The sequence below is a fragment of the Meleagris gallopavo genome, chromosome 2 (assembly GCF_905368555.1).
Source record: "Meleagris gallopavo chromosome 2, MGAL_WU_HG_1.1, whole genome shotgun sequence".
Classification (NCBI taxonomy): Eukaryota; Metazoa; Chordata; class Aves; order Galliformes; family Phasianidae; genus Meleagris; species Meleagris gallopavo.
Window position 1 is genome coordinate 35,263,151 of NC_139405.1, and position 20,362 is coordinate 35,283,512.

General features: G+C 34.9%; 1 protein-coding gene across 1 annotated transcript in view; it reads left to right on the forward strand.

The window, feature by feature from the left end:
- RGS7 (regulator of G protein signaling 7) overlaps nucleotides 1-20,362 on the forward strand; it is a 227,026-nt gene that overhangs the window by 46,504 nt on the left and 160,160 nt on the right. The window lies entirely within an intron of this gene.

The window sequence follows — 20,362 nt, forward strand, 5'->3', positions numbered from 1 at the left end:
TAAACTTCTGTATATTTGTGGAAGTCATAAGGGTTAGTTAATGAAGATCATTAGATAAATGATCGCTGAAAGAGAAATGACTAAAGGCGGCTCATAAGTGCCTGTATTGCAATAATGAGAATAAATCTAGTGTGAATCAGTACCATTGTACAGTGAATATCAGAATGTTTTTTTTCCTTTGGGAATTCTCTGGATTTTGCTTCTGCTAAGTAGCTTATACTAGCAACTGTATTTTGGACAACTGTTTGTCAGTTTTCCTATGTATTCTAACCCTGTTATGTTTTGTAGTAGCACGTCAATGACCAAAGAATTGTGAGCCCAGAACGCTTTGGTTTATTTTAATGGTGATATTGAGGACAGTTTTAATTCTTAGTAAAATTAGTTTCAACAAATGATGTTTGGAAAATAATTAATTTGTTGTTTCTCCTTTTGTAAAAAAGTGATGGCAACCCATGAATCTCTACTATTGATAATTTGTTCATTTGAGGTGCAGTCATTTAATCAGTTTCATGGTTTCATAATGTTGACCTGCTCTTTTGGGAATACTATTGTATGAAGTTAATCAAATCTTCATTTGCTATCTGATTACAAGTTAATACAGTTATCAGTATAAAACCAGCTAGTAAAAACACAACCGATACTTTGCATTTTCATTGTCTGTTAGCATGTTTTAATATAATCACTCTTTTTTAATACACAGACGCTGGTGTTTACAGTAATTAGAGTTCAAGTCTTTACCTCATCAAATAAAATTCAGTACCTATTGAGATTTTAACATTATATATGTAAAACCTGCAATTTGCTTTTTAAAACAAATATGCTAGTTCTACATTTTTCTAAATCACTAAAATTTTAGTGATTTGATTCTTCTTTAGAATCAGTTATAAATAGCTATCATGGAAAAAAAAACCCATAAATACATATTTTTAAGTTGATTTTTTTAAAATTATTATTATGTAAAGTATTTGTTTAATATTTGAAGGATAGTTGAGATGTTGACAAGAATAGTACTATTTGGTGCTTGTTAAAGTGACAAATTTTTCAATTGTTTTTAATAAATGAAATTCTAGTTGTATAGTTAAGGTGTACAAAATTAATTAGTTAAGTGGCATTTTATTGCTTTGAAAAATAGAATGATTTACACAAATTTAACCAGCATACTTACTATGACTGCCTTATTTAGCATGCATAACTCTTTCTTATTCTACCTAGACAGATACTTGACAGGAATTCTCTCATATTAGGCAGAAGTAGTTTAGAAACGGATCAAATCTGAGAAGCTCTGTTAAATTTATATCTTCTCAAAATAGTATTTCTAAATATTATATGGTACCTTAGCATACCTCAAATACTCATGCGCTTCAGCATTTGAAATACTGATAATTAAACAAAGCTTTTGATCACTGTCTGTCTTCATGCCTAATTCTATACTTACAGGTCTACAAGTTCTGTGGTTGGCTTTGTTTCTTTTGAGTTCTGCTCTAAATAATTGTCTGTAATAAAGAATGTATTTGGACTACTACAGATGTGTATTTTCTTCGATGTAGGCTATTTCCATGAATTTTATCATTCTTTATTATACTTCAACTTTCACATTCCTCCAACAAACTTTGAGTCCTTTTTACAGCACCACATTGAAAAGATTTTGAGATGCATTTTGTCCAGTAATGTCAATGACTTTCATGTTGACCTGGATGACTGATTTGTATGCATTAGTGGCAGATGAATATATCACATATGAACTGTTTGAATTCCCGGCATATCAAGGTGGTGGTCTTGTTTTTTTGTTTGCTTGGCATTCATACTTATATTAATTGGGAAATATGAAAGTTCTTCATAAAGAATATGAAATTGAGAGTGTGTGCATTAAAAAGAAAAAAAAAACTATTTTTCTTATATGTGGAGTTTGAATTGCTGAAATGGAACATTGCAAAATCTAACAGTCAGTGGAAACACCTAGAGAAAGTTTCAGTAGCTCTTTGTTAAGGCCCCTCAAGTACCGTTTGTAAGACATATGAATTTGAGTACGACAAACTCGAATTCTACATTCAGCCTATGATTGTGATGCATTTTGCTTGATTATCTTATATGTCTATAGAAAGCGTAAAGTCTGAAAAACTGAATAGATTTTATCTGTAAGGCTTGATGTAGCAGTGTATTTAAACAGGAGTCTGACCTAGCTGAAGACAATGGGTTATTGGTAGGATTAAGAATAATAATGTATGTTTTTAAAAAATGAATGTTTAGCAGTGTAGACTTTAATAGATTAATGCCAAAAAGCTGTGATTTAGAGGGGGAAAAAAACTCTGTGTTTTAGATTTTTTTTTTTTTTTTTAACCTAAATACTACACTTGGAAAAGCAATGGAATGTGTTTTATCTTTACATTTAATTAAAAAAAAAATAATTATTTGAAATAAGGCATTATATAGTGATTTATCTGTACTTGTGCTCTTGGTGGAAAACGTTTGAGATTCTTTCCTTCTGTTTTGTTCCTTTCTCCCCTTAACTCAAATTTTTCCCTTATGATAGGGAAGAAATGTCTTATTTCCTTCTTTAACTGCTGAAGTTAACAGGGCTATCTTGGGTGAACTGTTATTTTTGTCTCATTCATCTGCAGCTTCCTTGGGAAGTTATGAAACTGCTAAAAACTTGTTCTGATCTGGAATAACTCATGGCTCAAAAAAATCTGCTGTGCAATTTTTTGGAAGAGTTTTAATAGAACTAGAAGATTATATATCTTTAAAATGTATTCAAAAGACCAAGATATAGCAAGCTCATATATTCTGTCAGAGATTACCTTGAATACCTCTGTACGGTTTTAGTATGTTCTAATGGAAAGTTATATTTAGTACTTCAGTGTTTTCAATATTTTCAGTATTTTCAATTAGCAACATTGGAAGCTTTCTAAAACCTGATGATACACGTTATTCTCACTATTTCGCTATTCTTCTTTATAAGGAGTCACCTGGCATAAAAGGAAACAAAGAAACATGGGTTGGTTACTTTTTTACTGAACTTCATCTTATATTGTGCGTACCACTAAAGCAGTTTAATATTTCCCAATATTTTTCTGAGTGCCCAAATCTGATGGTCCTTTAGGTTGTTCTCTAGCTTTAAAAGAAGTTACTATGTTTGCATTTCTGAAATACTTTGGGATTTTGCCAGTCTTCCTTGAACTATCAGAGATTGCTTTAGCTGGCTCTAATAATATGGTAGGTGAACTTCTCTAAATACATTTAGCTTCATTCTGACATAAGTTCCTGCAGGCAACAGTTGTGTTCTTTGTCATATAGAAGTACTTGTGAATACACAAAGAGAAAAAAAAAAAGTCAGGTGCAAAGCTGGAGCGGTGATGTGCTTTCCCCTTTGTCTGCAGCATGAGTGGCTGATCTGATGTTTTTCACCCAAACAGAGAGTGAGATAAAAGTACCTTTCATGGAAGTCTGAACCAATTTAAAGACTTGTAAGTCACAATTGATTGTAATTATTAATAAATTAATTATTAATAAAAATATTACCATTGATTCTCTATCTAAATATTGAGACTATATGAACTAGTAATATGTTTTGTCTTTTTGCTAACATGGATTCTCTAGTAATTAAGATATGTATATTTGAAACACATCTTAAAACTGAGATTAGTTGGGGATGCAGAATAAGCCTTCATCTATTCCAGTATCTTCTCTTGGAATGCACTTTGCTTTTGTTTATCAGTTGAAATAATATGATCTCAGAGCTTGAGGATTTTTTTTTTTTGTCTCTTCTCTGAAAAAATGCTACTGATTTTATAGATTAGATTGAGGATGTTTTTATTCCTTGTTTTATTCAGACCTTCCAAGTCAGCGGATTTGGAAGAATTGAGAAGTACTTGCGCATTTCCTTTATTAGTTTAAAACTGTAGTATATTGTAGATGCGTGCTTTATTTTAAAACTTCATAACTGACAGCAGAATGGATAATACAATTTTATGAGAAAGAAATATCAGTATAAATAATAATTGTATAGACCAAATTTGAAGTTATATGTACTTTCATGTGGGAAATACAAAGATTCAGTGGAAGTGACATGGTACCTGAGGCATTATGTCGCAAGAAAATACATTCTCAGAACTAAGAAGAGAGATAAAATGCCTTCACCTATCTTTAAACTGGGGGAAATACCTCATGTAAAAATAGCACTAGTAACTGTGTTTGATCATGTGTTAAATTTCCTCTCTACTTTTTGCATTACATCAAAAATACAGTCAATTCATATCAATTCAATTTACCTGCACTAAACTGTTATTCGAACGCCAACCTGAATGTTCAGGCAGGGTTAGCTTCGGGGTCTGGTAAACAAACCCCTAACAGAAGCTGAAGTGCATGCCAGAAGTAAAATGGGCAGGGTGAGCATATGAATTGTGGCCTTCTCCCTGCAACGTCTGGTCTTATGCCAGCTGTAGTCATCACTTGACTGTTCTCCTCAAGGCACGGCATGGTAGTATAGAACCACATGCTGTGTCTGCCCAAATCGTTCAGTCTGCTGTATTACTTCTCAGAAACCTTCAATGTGTTTCTGTCCCATAGGTAAGTGCTTCCAGCTTGATTAAAACATATATACTTGAGCTTGTCACTGTGCGGTGACCCAGTCCTCATTGTCTGTCTTGATATTCCTCATCATTCCACACGGATATAACAAGTAAATAATGTTTGATTCTAAACACAATTTAAAGGCTAATCATGACGGTAAACAAGCACTGAAGCCAAAGTTATGTAAACAAATGTGCTGATTCTACAAAGATTTTTTTTTTTAAATTATCAAAACTATTAACTTCGTTTTGGTAGATGTCGGAAGTATTTCAATTGCTATCTTTCCATTTATTGATATTCCTTTAAATAGAGACCCTCTAAAAGGAAAAGTTACTGACTTTCCAAATTGTATTTCCACTATTAGATTTAGAAAGCCACTAATAAGCAGCAGGTTGCCTTTCATTCTCATTGCATCTAAATATGAATGCACTTTGAGTGACTAAGATAATCAAGAGTTTTGTGTCATTCCTTACTGAAGTTATCTAGCTTTATATCACTTGTGGACTCCAGGGCCTGAAGCATGCAACAAAGAATCGAAGGCAATATATTTTAGATGTTTTGGTTGAAAGGTTCTAAACCAGTTGTTTGAGGTGATTGGAAATATTGAAATACAATAGATAGGGAAATGTTTTCTTTGCTGTTTAGTAAAAGCAGCGTTGTTATGCTGAAATGAATATGTCTATATGTATTAATTGTTAAAAATTGTCACTAATGAAGAGCTACTTGTTGTGTAGGTATGTCTAATGTGTGGGAGGCTGTGTGCTCCGACTGCAGGCTTAAAACATCTGAAAAATGGAAGCCAAGTAATAAGAATTCCATGTCATGTCTCTGAGGATACAGATTGCAAATCTTAGGTCCCAACCTAAGGTGTTTTTTTTTTTTTTTTTTTTTTTTTTTTTTTTTAAATTAACTAAAACCTGGAAATCACCCAACTTGTGTTGGGTGATAAATCATGTGGCAGAGCAATGAACACTGAAAATATCTAGCAAACACCAGACTGAAATTCACTTTCAAACTGCTGTTTCACTCATAGTGAGTGAGTAAATGCTTTATAGCAAGTCATCAACAGAAAAAAAAATTAGATATTGTTTTAGACTTTAAGAATTACCTCAGTGTTCCTGATTGCATTAAAGAAAAATATAAATAAACTGTTCAGAATAGATTTAGAATATATATGAACTACTTGTGTTTGCATTAACACATACTGTCTGATATATAAAATTGCTTTTGGAGTAACTGCTGGAGAATGGCTGGTCATTGATAAATTGAAATCACTTGCTCTTTATGTAGTTTAATACCTCCCATGATGAATACAAGGAATTTATCTGATAACAGCATCTTAAAAGATTATGTTCAAAAGAAAATATAATTTGCTTATGAATACTCAACTTTTCTAACAGATGTTTAGTGGAGGAAAGAAGATGCTAACTATGTGTCAGAATAATTTATACAATACTAATTGAAGTCTTGATTTTGCCAAACAGACAAAAAGAAGATCAGAAAATGTGTAGTAAGCTAGATCTGAGGGACAGCTGTGCTCACATGTTGGAAGAATCTTCACAGATGTGGATTTATGAAAATCAGTTTTATGGCAGGAAACCAAAGATGCTGTGACTCATACAAATTGAAAGCTGCTGAACTTATTCATTTCTTTAACTTTTTTTTTTTCTGACATGTGCATTAATTAAAAAAACATAGGACTTTATCTGGTTACAGTGAGTTACTGCAACTTTTCCTGGGGAAAAAAAAAATTGCTATAGAAATGCAATACCTAGATACTAACTATACTACTTCAATAAATTAAAAAAAATCTGTAGAATATAAGGAAAGATATTTGAGTAATTACTCTTCATAATGCACTGCATGTAATTTTTCAGTAACAAGCACAGTTTGGAAAATACTATGTTAGCAAATACCCACATTTAGCATCTGAATAATCTGATAATTCATGGTGCATGCTACCTTTAACTTTTTCCAAAAAAAAAATCTCATAAGTTCCATTATGGTTTATATATATGTTTATTCAAGCTTATGAATGCATCCAAAAATGCTATACATGAAAAAGTTCCATTTAAGTAAGATATTTCAGGATGTTGGGTTCAGTGAGCTTCCACCTAAATTAGAAGCACATTACTTTTAGCTGTTTTTTTTTTTCTTTTGCGTAATCAGTTCTGTAGAAAGCAAACAAACCGTTCCCACTGGGAGTGTGCAATAATATTAACCTTTTTGTAAGAAAGAAACTGAGGACAGAAGATTTTTATGATGTGCAGTATTGAATTTTTGATATTAAAGAGTTATTTTACTAATTTATAAACAATGTTAGGAGAACTGCTCCAAAAGTAATGCCTTCTATTTTATGATGTTGGCCCGCGATGTTAGAGGCAGATGTTGGTGGAATGGCAGTAGAGGCTGAACATTTCCACCAGTATTCCATTACATTTTGTTGCTATGCAACAGGTGACAGCAGAAGAGAAGAATGACAAATTGGGGTCTGACATGGAAATGCATATGAAGAAAAAGTGTGGGATTGAATTTCTCCATGGGGAAAAAATGGCGCCCGTTGATATTCATTGTCGCTTGCTGAATGTTTCAGGAGACCAAACAGTGGTTGTGAGCACAGTGAGGTGGTGGGTGGTGCTTTTCAGCAGTGGTGTTGGTGACAGTGTGTCACCTCCACTGGTGCAGATTTTTATGAGCCTGTTAAATGCAGACTCCTGTTCATCACTGGCAAAAATGCATAGCTCATGGTGGTGACTGTGTTAAAGAGTAGTGTTTTGTAGCTGAGAATTTGCTCTATCAATTAGTCTTATTGTGCTCTTTGTATTTGTTATGGTTTCTATGGAAATAAAGGAAGAGAGGTATTACTTTAAGATTGTCCTACATATGCAATAAAACTGAATTGTATTTGTTGGGCACTGGCTTTCTATTTTTTGATTTCTCAGAGCTTGCTTTTATGCTTTGACTATATTGTTTTCCTTTAAACTTGTTTGAATGTTTGTGCATATTGCATATACATATGTATATATTGATATATTGTGCTACCACATCTCAGTCCTGTTTTATTCAGGACTCTCAGTACTTGTAAGGGATCACATTTAGGTTTTACCTCTCAGAGTTAAGAACTATAATTCATATGAATATTCTCAATGATGTCAGTGACTTAGACACTCAGAAGTGAGCCAAAGATAAAACTTGTTCTTTTACAGTAATTTATGCTTTTGGTGTCCTGAGATAATCCCTTAGAAGAGCCTAAAGTTGCAGTCAGTGTTTTGATTATGAAGAGAAAGATGTGAGTTGTAGTCTTGCTTACTGTGATAGTTTAAGGTTGGAATGAGTTTTTAGACAGTGTTTATTATCAATTGTGTTTAGTTGTGCTCGTGTTCTTAAGGTAAGTCTTATGATAAAATTATGCAACAAAATAGGAGATGAAAATACCATCAGATCCAAAAATGATAAATGGTTTCCAAACAGTTTACAATAGATTTTTTATTCCATCTTTGAAGTTATTTTTGTTTGCCTTCTTTAAACACAATTTTTAAACAACCTTAGCCATAGTCTAAGCAAATGAATTATCTGAAAAATGAAATTTGAGTTTCTTTATCTATTTTAGACACCTTCTATTTCAACTTGTGGCAGATATACAGACTTTTTTTCTGAACCTACAAGAAAATTCCTCCTTCTATTTCAGCTTGCGGCAGATAGACAGACATATTTTCTGAATGTACAAGAGAATTCTGCCACCAGTCCTACGAGAAATGACTGGCATCTCAGCCATCAAGCAGTGTCTTAAAAGCTTAGTGATATAAATGGAACAGGTACTGTTTCAGTTCTCTGGAGAAATTTAGTACAAGAGTATAGATTCATTCTCTTTAATGCCAGGGATGCTCAGGTTATAACCTCTTCTGGAGCTGACCACATGCAGCCAGCAGTAGTTCCAGTGAGAATTCACTTTTTTCTACCCATGTGCATGGTTTCCACATAGGTCCCTGCTGTGCAGCCATCTGCTGGATTTAGTGCTGATCCTCTTGTCAGCAGCAAGCTGCTTGCCAGCCCTACTTCTCCAGCCAGCTGTCATTCTGCTGCTTTTACCAACTGACTTGTGACTTCATGCTAATCCCTTTTTTTCATGGGTGGTGGTAGACCTGAGCTGTCTCGTGGCAAAGGATCAATGAAACACTTTATATTAAGTCTCATAAGAAAAACTTTACTGCTACAAACCCACAGTTATTAGAAGTCTGTGCCAAACATGGAATGTATTCCATTGAAGTCCTCAGCCCAAGCTCCCATTCTTTCTCATTCTTTCTTTATAGGATCTTCCATTCCTGGATGTCTGCAGAGCTGTAGGCCTCTATTCTTGATCTTTTTCTTTCTCAGTGATAAAGTCCCAGAATAATTTTATTTTTGATATAACTAGTATTACTATTTTAAACTAATAATATTTTTCTATTTCAAACTAAATCTTCTGTCCAAACTAAATCTGCTTGTCTAACCTACATATTCAGCTGCAAGCTTAACTAGCAAACAGATTTGTCTCGTAAACCTCTTTTTCAATTTTCTTGACTGCTGGACACCTCAGGCTGATAAATACATCTTGAATTCAGAATATGAGTGAATCTGACTGTGTTATGAGCAATACTTCTGTTACTTTTCCTTTCCAGATATGCAGCGTTCATCTAGACTTTGTCAAATTATTTTGGTTATTAAAACAGTTTCTCTTCTGTTTTAGGAAGGTGCAAGCTAGTCACCCTTATACCTTTCAAATTCTTCTGTAGAGATACCTTCTTTATTCTGTCTGTTGCTGTCACTGTCTGTTTCTTTATCTTCCTCTCATAGCACAAGCTCCACAAATGCTTCATGTGCAAATTTTGTCATCTGCAAGCTTCAGAATAGTTTATTCTGAAAGCGTTCATTTGCAGCATGGTGTTGCAATGTTTTTCTGGCTGTTTAATGATAATACATATTATTTAGTGTTTGATTAATTTCAAAATGAGCACGTGTTTGGAAGAACCTGTTGCATAATCAATTAACAATTGGAAAGTCAGCTTCCCAGCATCATCTTTTTCTTTCTATGCTGTTTTGCCTGTGTTAGTCCAGTCCTCTTCCTTAAATGCTGTTGCATCTTTTTTTTTCTTATGTAATATCTCACAACTGCCATGGTCCTGTCATTCTGTCTCACCTAGACAGATCATTTTGAAGCATGGGCTGAGTTTTTCTAAACAGAATATGTTCATCCTTTCATAGAGCTTATTCCAAATACATTTAGATTGTCTAATGATTAATATTTGTACAAGAACAAATGCTAATTGAGAAAGAATGTCATATCACAGGCTTTCTTGAGTAGTAGATTTAAATGCTTAACTAGAAGCAGAAAATATCACTCAAAGTATTTGAAAAGATATTCATTTCCATGTCATACAATTTGGCTTGTACCTGAGTATTTTCTTTTTTTTTTTTTTTTTTTGTAGTGATTGGTTTTTAGGCAGAAGAAAAATAGTTGGACAAAAAACAAGAATAGGTGTGTATCCCAAATGGTGGATGTAATGTTCTCAAAAATGCTAAATTTAGACACTCTTGACAAGTAAGAAATGCATTTTCCAAATCAATAGCTGTCTTTAGAGATAGAGATAAAATAGAAGTTCTGGTGACTGTACTGAAAGCATAAAGGTGATTGAGTATAGCAGTTGTTCCCCACATTGCCACAGTTTAATTCCTGACTGTGGTCCTTTGTAGATAGGCTCATCTCCTGCCATCTTATTCAATTAAGATGAGGTGAAAAGATAGCATTCTAGAGAAAAGAAAGGCTGTTTCCTGACCAGGAGTCAAGAAAATGGAAAAGTTCTGTAAACATTGCAGTTTTCAGTCCTCTTGCTGACAGAGAAGATATAAATGGTGTGTATTTAGAGCACAAGGACTACAGTACTATTGTACATAATTTTCATTAGTCAGAACATTAGGCATAATATTGGCAGAGCTTCATGTTAAAGGATCAGAACTACAGAGTTGGTAAAAATGTGTTAAGCCTAAAACAACTGACTGGCTTATTTTCTCCTTTTTCTCATGAATAACCTAGTTGTGAACAGACAACATTATTTGTATTTATATAAAAAAAAAAAAGGCTTTTGTTCTTGTGCAATACTCTTACATTCTTAGAAGCATGTAAAACTCCTAACATCTTAGTTCCTCTAGTTAACTGGTGGAAATAGTTTATCCACAGGTAACAATAACAGTGAATTAGTAGAGAACTTGTCATTTGGAAAAGACTGTGTGACTGCAATTGACTGCTCACAGAAAGAAATCTTTGTGTAGAGATTTAGGTGGCATAGTGTTCAATCCCAGACTCAGAGCTTCTGATTTGTTGCCAGAGTATGTAGATTCCACAGTCATAGGCAGAAATACTTTACATCCATGTTGTCAGATCACGAGAGTAGGAGTCTGCTGAAATGCTGTGCTAAGATCGACATCACAGCAGTATGCTGGTTACTGCTGGTTTTGCTTGTAGGATATAGTTTGCAAATTTATGTAAGCTCTATGTCTCATAGGAAGTGAAATCTGGGTTCTTAAAATGTATCTGTGAGTACAGCATCAGTATGCTTTTCATAGCCGATCAATATTTTTTCCCCCTAGGCTTAAAGAGATTGAAAATTTAGATAATCACCACAACAACAAAGAGATGTAGAGTCTCAAATAAACTAAAGGAAAGGAGACCAGAAATCTTTAAGTATGTAGAAAGACAAAAAAAAAAACAAGTAAATTATCAGCACTTTGTACGCTTTACATTTTCTCAATCAACTGGATTTCTTTCATGTGAAGTATTTGCAGAACTGGAACTCAAATGAATGCATTGAGGGTTTTGTTTGTTTGTTTTTATCCCCCCTGGGCTTTCTTGAAGTAAGTCCCAGTATTCTGCCTGAAGGAGTACTTCCTAACTGACATATTACAGACATTCTACTTGATGTCGTTTTACCCTAGTCAAGTTATTGTGGTAACCTTCACAGAGTCTTCAAGTAGAACAGCAGAAAGATTGAGCTATCACTGAGATGGCTGAAATCCTCAGGCTCTTCAACATCACAGTAATAACAACATATAAAAATGTTAGTTGTGTGATTTGCATTACCTAGAATCATAGAATCACTGAGCTTGGAAAAGTCCTATAAGAGGTCTTCCTCTAGTCCAACCACCCACCTATCAACAATACTTACCTGCTAAACCATGTCCCCTTAGTACTGCATCTAAACATTTCTTGAACACCTCCAGGAATGGTGACTCAACCACCTCCCTGAGCAGCCCTTTCTAGTGCCTGACCATTCTTTCAGAAAACGAATTTTTCCTAACATACAACCTGAACCTCCCCTGGTGCAACTTGAGGCTATTCCCTCTACTCCTGCTGCTAATTACACCCACCTTGCCACAGTCTCCTGCCAGGCAGTTGTAGATAGCAATAAGGTCTCTCCTGAGACTCCTCCTGACTAAACAATCCCAGCTCCTCAGCTGCTCCCCATAAGACTTGTGCTCCAGACCCCTCAACAGTTCTGTTGCCCTTCTCTGCATATGCTCCAGGGCCTCAATGTCTTTCTTGTAGTAAGGGGCCCAGAACCGAACACAATAGTCAAGGTGTAGCCTCCCCAGAGCTGAGTACGGGGGGATGATCACCTCCCTGCTCCTGCTGAAATACTATGTCTGAAACAAGCCAGAATACATTAATTCAGGACAAATTCTGTGCATTGGATGTGGATAGAAGTGAAAATAAATATCAGCCATGTCGACACTTAATATTATTTTGAAGTTCAAAGGCATTTTGAAGAATAATGTGTTCTTCTTATGATAAAGTAAGCAACAAATATAAATAACTTTCCTAAGTCAAAGTGCAATTTTTCAGAGATGCAGCTCCTACAGGCGTGAAAAGACTACCACACATTCTTTAACATCTTAATTTATGTTGTGCCATTTAATGTTCATTGGTAAGTATATTTTTCATTTGTGCAGTTTTAGAATGTTTACCTTTTGTTTAATAAAGTTTCTCTTTCATAAGCGATACAGGTAAAAACTGAAATCATGTGTTGTACTTATGCCATAGTATGTCTCCCTAGTTAAAAGTGACCGTTCTTTAAACGAAGGGAAATTATTTGCTGGTTATAAAATATTTTTGCTTTTTCTTAATACAGAAATATAACAGGTTTGCCTTTAAGGTCATGCTGCTTTAGGTAATAATGCAGAATTGGAGGTGCAACATACAGATTTAGGTAGTTAGTTTTAGACAACATAACATTTGAATAGCTACTACTTTGAAATGCCCTAATATTACTGAATAGAACGTAGAGGTTTTGCAGCAACCTGACAGGTCCTCTGAACTGCTTGCATTTAATTGTAATTTGGCTGACCGCATTTTGAGCAACCGACTGGACTAGGCGATCTCTAGAGACTCCTTCCAATTGCAACAATTGTGATTCTGTGTCATCATAAAAATGAGCAACAATATGGTGAAGGTGTTTGAAGGATGCTGTGTATATTTACTAGTTAAGCAGCAGGAGGCGTAGGACGGATCCATTTCTGCACTTTGCAGATCTCTTTGGAGGCAGAGGAAAGGAGATTTGCAGTGCCTTGGCTTCCTGGAATGCCATCTCTGAGGTGAACTCTAAGATTGTTTTTGTTATTGAAACTATTCTTTCAAAATGTTTTTCGGCCACTTCAAAACAAAACAACCGTCCCACTTAGCCAACAAAGTAGGTCTATGCCAAAAGAGCAGTGATGAGCACCTACATCAATGGATCTGAGATAATACAGTTATACAATGCCTTATTTTTAAGTTGCAGAGAGTTGCTTCTATCTGCTAAAGCAAAGCCCAAAAGCAGCAAAAAGTTATGTATTATAGCAAGTGTTGTCTTTGTGCCATTACATCATGCTATGGATTATAGTTCCGTTAGGATAACGGCTGTAATATTATTTTTATTGTGCCTATCTGCTCTATCTTAAGCCTAACCCTGTGCTCCATTGCGCACTGTATCTAACCTGATTCAGACTGAAAGGTGGTGGAGCAGAAGTCTTACCTCTCTGTTCTGTACTGTGCTTCTTATGTAGGTAAATCTCCTACTAAACTTAATGGGAGCTTTTTGTGTATTAGGTCCTGAGTGTTTGGTCAATCATGGGTATTACTTATGACTTTCTGTTTAAATAATATTCTTGGACAACTATTATGCAAATATTGCGGATTCATTCAGAAATCCTTCCTAGAGAAAGGATTTCTTATATAAGAAATATAAGAATGGAAGCCTTCACGCTTTAAAGGAAGATCTTGTGTATATATAACTGACAAGAAATAGAATATAGTTATTTTCTCCATGGGAAACAGAAGGTATGTCTGGCATCAAGATGATGGACTGTTATTTGCTCCTATGTGTTCAGAATGTTACACATGAGCTCATTTAGAACATAATCTTTCCCTTATTTGCTGACATGGGTAAAATACATGCATCTTCTTTGGTATTTAAAAAAGAAGCAAACAACCTAACTTCAGTCCTTAGCGCTACCCAGCAGGTGCTTTTGGTCATGGTTAATTAACTAGTACTTCCAAAAGAAGGGTATCTTGCCTTTGCTTTTAAAATTGCTCACCCAGCTGTAATTCCTGTTACCTATACTATACTATTGTTTTTCTTAAAATGGGCATGAATACTAGCTCTTCTTCTGAAATCATCATTGCTTTCTTTAATGGTGTGAAAAAGGAACTAGCATTTCATTTCTTTCTAATTATGAAGATGAGGTGCTACTAGAGGTTTAGGTACATTGGTGTTTTTTTTTGTTTGTTTTGTTTTGTTTTTCTTCCCTGATTTCAAACATACTTTTTAAATTGCAGAATTGCTACTAAAGACAAAAAGAAGGCAGATAGTTTAGAATTTTTCTTTTTTCATCCTATTAAGTTTATCCTGCTTTAGTATTTTCTAAGTAGCTAAAAGCAACCAACTGAGCAAGTAAAAACAAAAGCCCACCAAGTCCTTGGTTGTTTTTTCTCCTTTGTATAGTTACACGAAACAGATGATAAGGCTTAAAGTGTTGCAGAGAATGTTTTAATGAGACTGAAATACAGGTGTGTTACCTGAATCTTCTGTCATTTCTATCCTGTTGTAACTATTTTTGTAATAAGCATCACTTCTATCATGAGGCTGCTGCTGTTTAAATTTGCACTGGAACTGCACAGCAAGTTTATGAGGTGTTCCAATTTGTACATTTGAAACATCTTTTTCATTATTCTCATTTGTCATCCTGTGCAATTGATTCCTAGACCTCATTTCTCATCAAGGCACACCAGATGCTTCTCCTGTTTGAAAATGTTCTAGAATATAAAGTACCTGGTGTCTTTTTGAGTGTTTAGATTTTTGTTTGTTTCTTTAAGGAAAGAGTCTTCTGCAATGATCTCTAATTAGATATCATTTTGTAATCAGCCAGAATAGACTTCTGTGCTGTGCTGGGACAAATATTTGTAGAAAGCTCCAGCAGTGGTCTTTATCCCATGAGGAGAATTTGCAAAGAAGAGTACAGGAAACATGGTTTATTTATTTCTTAATGAAAAAAAAAAACAGAGAAAGAGTAGGTTCAGTCAGGTGAGCAGAAAAGGAAACAAAATGATGCTTGGATTATTAATAGTCTTGTAATAGAAAACAATGAACCCTTAAGGTCCTTGAGAAAGTTGGTAATAAGTGAAAGATGTTGGTTAATGTCAGCTGAAAGGGTGATAGTCTCCAAATTACCTCTAAATTCAAGTCGGTATTGCTGTATTGTTTGCCCTTACTGTATTGCTGCTGTAAGTCAACTTTCAGAAAATCTTTACAGCAAAACTAGGGAAGCTGCACTTGGTTTTTCAACAGGAAATTCTCATATTTGGGTTGAAAAGCATGGGGAAAAAAATGTAACTAGGTGTCAGTAGGTCTTCACCCCCAGAAATGACTACAGCCACTTCTGGTGCTTTTGCTGCTTGACTAGCAGTGGTTATTTTCATTGATCACAAGGAAGAGTATAATGAAAGAAACAGCTTGTGAATGCCTGTCAGTGAGCTGTGAAGCCAACAGGCTTGGACTCCTCAGATAAATGCTTTTGCAGCACCATGAAAAAACCATCCTTCAGTGTCGTATCGAAGAGCTTCAATAAACTTTTAGCAGGTGTTGAGCCTTGCTGGATTTGTGTTCAAGATTGAACAGACTTAAATATTTTTTCTGTACTACCGTCTTCTGTCTTCTCTAAAACTTACTGAAGATCATGTAAGTGCATTCAAGACTATTGCAGATTTTGTTTGATAACAAAAGGCAGATAGTTATTAATTCTTAGTTTTCTGCATATGAACTGTTGCATTTAAAAAAGCTTGTGAGTTTTCCTATCACAAATCTATTCAATTCTTGTAAGACTACTGTTGTTTTGTTTTCATTTGTGAAAGCTTGCCATTTGTGAATGTGTTGTCCAAAGCTCTGAAAAGTTGACAGTACGTTCTGATTTTTTAAAGGTTATTTTGATTCTACTTTGAAAAGACCCTGACTTCACTTTAAAAAAAATGGTGGTTTAGTCCTCCTACATGTCCAAAGAGTATAGGTTAAAAAAACTCAGTAGAGTACAACTAAAAACAGGAGACTGCAGAAAAAACATATGGAGCAGTCAGCTATGCCTTATTGTTTTCAGTTTTTCATCTTTTGAAGAGAGACGAAGATAGTTAGATGTTAATGTCAGAAATGGAGAGCACCAGGTCAATGAAGTAGCACTGTGCAGGCAACCTGTAATTACAAGGGTTTTTTTTTTTCTGTTTTGTTTGTTTGTTTTGTTGTTGTTGTTTGTTGATGTTTTTTTGTTTGTTTTAATGCTTGAATAACAATCCAAGTTATTGTTGATTAATATTTTATATATATGCAGTGATTACATACATTTGTATAATAAGAATGATTATATAAAAAATAATAAATGCCTTGTTTGTGAAAGAAATCACAGTCCAATTATAATTGGAATGAAAGAATGCATCTTTATAGTTAGCATAGCCTAAGGCATTTTTAGGTATTCATTAACTGCATTGTAAATGTTCTTTTATGTTTTTGAGATGTGAACATTTTGTTTCGTTTCTGAATCTTTCTGAATCCTCAACATTAGAATTCTCCTAAAGAAATTGAAAAGCAAATTAGAAAAATTTTCATCTCATATGTAAATATTGGTGTCTTCCAGATGGCAGTATAATCTGGAAGAAGTTAAATGTATTTTATTTATTTGAAATGTGTTTTGATAAGCGACATTTAATAGTCATTCACAAAGAGACCATTTGCTGAAGAAAGCATTTTTCTGCATAATAAGAATGAACAGCTTTAGAATGCTAAGATGAGAAAATTGAGTTCTAAGTAGAATTTAAAAAAACAAACTTTCAACATGGCATTTTCAATTTCTATCACTTGCATCTACCTTAAAATAAAGCATGCAGTGTTTTATTTATTGCTCTATTAATGAACCTCGTGTGGCTCAACACATAGGATAATACTGAAGCACATTATCTTCTACTTTGTGGTACTGAAAAACATTAGCTGCTACAGGAAAATTGCTCATTGATTGGGTTCTCTGTGCAGGATCACAGACAGTTTTAAAAGTTTCTGTGATTATTCTGGATGAAAAGCATAAACATGAATGAAAAACTGAATGAAAGCTGCTGTAAATGTCAATGGGAAACATCAATATCAGAAACATCTGTAGTAACTAGATGGAGATCTTTAGATAACCCATTTAAAAGAAGTATACCTTTGTCAAAGCATATTTCTTCCTCAAAAGAATAGTAGAAATATAAAAATATTTGTCGCAATACTTGGAATACTCCAAACTACATAATCTCTGCTTTGTCACTGAGATGATGGGAGTAGTAGGCAAATCATATTAAATCAAAATTCCTTTCAAGTCTGTTTTTCAGATGTCAAATGGACATTTCAGATTCAGATAGACAACAACACTTCTTATATTTGTAGTTCAGGAAAAACTGCTTTGCTCTACCTCCAACTAAACTCTAGTTAAGTCCTGGTTTATAAAAATGTCACCCCGGTAAACCATTTGACCAGGAAAATTTAGTATGTGTGTGAGTGGTTTTCCAAACTGTTCAATCACACAAAGGAAAAGAGTGGGAATAGAGAAGGGAAAAGGCTGGATATCTGCTTTTGCCTGTTCAGAATACCTTGTTGATTTTTTTTTTTTTTTTTTTTTAACCAGCAGTAGTTTTTATCAGATATCCCTAGCAGATCTGTGAGATGAACAAAGTAACAATTTCTCACCAAAAATGGTACAGCTGTACCTGGCACAGGGGAGCCCCTGCCAGCACCTGGGCACCTGTAATCAGTTATTTCAGTCTTGGCAACAAATCATGGGTTAGAAGGCATTGTGTTGGCAGCTGAAAGGTGGTGCATGCTTACTTCAATTTGGCTGCATTCCCTGCACCTGAACCAGGCTTCTCTCAGGTTTTGTATCACGTGCGTTTGCTGCTGAGTAATACCCAGAATCATTTCAGTGTTGAAACAGAGATGTGGTCAGAAGAATATGGGTATTATTGCTGTGAGGCTGGGGAGAACAGAGTGGTGTGTGCCCTGGAGCCCAGAGAGAAGATGGCTCCCAACCACTGCAGGCTCTTTTCAGTGCTGGTGCCTCTCCTTGGTGCCGCACTCTAAAATGCTGTCCTGAGATGGGGTTCAGTTCAGCCTGTGCATCTACAGCAGCATGTGTTTTTTACAGTACCAGGTAATTTTCTTGACCTTGAGACTAACTTTTCTAACAGAATGCCAGCTCTTTTTAAAATTCATATCCCACTGATTGAATGACTTCCAAATGCCTTCAAAACCAAGACTTTCATACTAGTGTTTTTACTCTCTTATTTGACAGACTGATGACTCATTTATCTGTCAGCCAAACTACAGCAGTTTACGTTCTGGGGAAAAAAAAAAAAAAAAGTCCATATGAATTTCCATGCCTTGTTATGGCTGTTAATAATAAGCTTACTGTTCTAAAATGTTACTTAGAAATCACAAAAATGATTGATTTGGCACAGATAAGGTTCGAAAATCACTAGCAATATAGAAAGAATGTCATAAGATATGAGGTGCCATGTCTGCACTTGGGAATCTTCTAAATAGACAAAACGTTAAAAGAATAAAAACAATCTCCGTCAGTGGTCGATCTGCTCTGTACTTGTTTGGGTTTTACATCCTGAATGTTTCCACCCTTTAGGTCTAGCTGCTGGCCAAATAAATTTGAAGATGTTACCTTAGAACAGCAAAGGGTAGAAACATTTCCCAGTTGCAGTGTTAAAAGCAAAGCCTGTTTTCAATTGTAATTTATTGAGGTTTTATTCATTGTAATTTTGTAAAATTTGTGACTAGACTTAGGCAAAAAGCTGTAACACACTTTGAGATTGGGGTTGAGGTCTTGGCTTGAAGAATTTCAGTTTTTTAAAAAATGAACTATATAGTGAAGATGTAAAAATTGAGTATGCATATGGAGTCCTTGCTTGAGAAATTGGAAGATGAACATTTACCCTTTCATGTGACTGAGTCTTGTATAAACATCAGTTTGAATTGAAGAATTATTTCTAAATCCAGAAAAGCAGAATAAAAAACAAAACTATTAAAGCTGAGTCTCAGCAGGTAACTATTTTGTCCAGATGTCAAAGATTTAAAAACAAGAACAACATGCAGATATAGTATTATGGTCAAGCATTAGTGTAAAAGCATTATGAATTTCATTTTGGACATTAACATTAGCAAGCATGATTTCAAACAAAATGTGGCTACAGTTTCCATGTTCAAAGGAAATTCATTTTTTTGTAAAATAACTTTACTTGGAGCAACTATTGTAGCTGGGTAATTTATAATGCCCTGTATTTTTTTTTTTAGAGATCTAGGCTGATTAGAAATATTCTTTCAGAGACTCAGTGAAGAGGACATTGTTTATTAAATATTTTCTGAAAGAATACCTAACATTTTATGCTTAAATTTATGGAAACAACCTGGGAGACCTCACTGCAGCCTTCCAGTACTTGAAGAGAGGATATTAACAAGCAAGGGAATGGCTGTTTATGAGGGTGGATAGTGATAGGACAAGGGGGAATGGTTATAAACTGAGACAGGGGAGGTTTAGGTTAGATATTAGGAGGAAGTTTTTCACACACAGGGTGGTGACGTACAGGGTGGTGGAACAGGTTGCCCAAGGAGGTTGTGGATGCCCATCCCTGGATGCATTCAAGGCCAGGCTGGATATGACTCTGGGCGGGCAGCCTGGTCTGGTGGTTGGTGACCCTGTACATAACAGGAGGGTTAAAACTAGATGATCGTTGTGGTCCTTTTCAACTCAGTCCATTCTGTGATTCTATGAAATATTCTTTCTTCTCTTGTTTGTATGTACCTTGGGAACTTTGAAAGGGAATGCCTTCTTACTAGTTCATCAAAGGAAAGATTATAAATTTATTGTCTTATCATAGCAAGAATTCCTACCACACTGATAGCTTAACAAAAACTAAATGCACTGATGTTTCTTAACTTGCCTCTTAGTGTTTAAAAATATAGGAAATCTGTGCACAGTAATAAACAGTAGTATTGACACTGTAAGATGGAAATCTCAAAGGTCAAGGCAGTGGTAAGTTGTCCATGCAGTGTGAATATGTGCATCACTATACAGCCTGTTCTGTGTTCAGTGACCTGCTTGATGGATGAGGGAAAAGCTATTGATGTAATCTACCAAGACTTAAGCAAAACCTTTGACTCTGTCTCCCACAGTATTGTCCTGGAGAAGCTTGCAGCCTTTGGCT